Here is a 489-nt window from a genome sequence, read left to right as displayed (position 1 = left end):
CCATCTCCCCATAACTTCAGGGATGGGTCTCATTTCACACAACCATTTGGGAAATTACTCCAGAATATACCAAAATCATTTCTGTAGAACACATTACCGTCCTTTAATGACTGTTCTTTTTTCAATTAGCTGTCACAGCCTTGAAGTGAAGCTGTGCTTTCCTTCTCCAATAAATCTCACCCTTTATTTGGAAATGGATTTAAGGAAAGAAAAAGAAAAAGAAAAAGAAAAAGAAAAAGAAAAAGAAAAAGAAAAAGAAAAAGAAAAAGAAAAAGAAAAAGAAAAAGAGAAGGAAAAAAAAAAAAAAAGAATAAACATGCTATCTTCTCCCTTTCCCCAGTGCCAGGCAGGCTGGAGCCATGTTTAAATTATCCCCACTGCATTCAAGCAGATCGTCAACTGTAAATTTTACAGAAAATAGTAAAAATAAATAAATAAACATGCTTCTTTTGTGTGTGTGTGTGTGTGTGTGTGTGTGTGTGTGTGTGT

The sequence above is a fragment of the Numida meleagris genome, chromosome 14, assembly GCF_002078875.1.
Source record: "Numida meleagris isolate 19003 breed g44 Domestic line chromosome 14, NumMel1.0, whole genome shotgun sequence".
Classification (NCBI taxonomy): domain Eukaryota; kingdom Metazoa; phylum Chordata; class Aves; order Galliformes; family Numididae; genus Numida; species Numida meleagris.
This window is presented reverse-complemented; position numbering follows the sequence as displayed.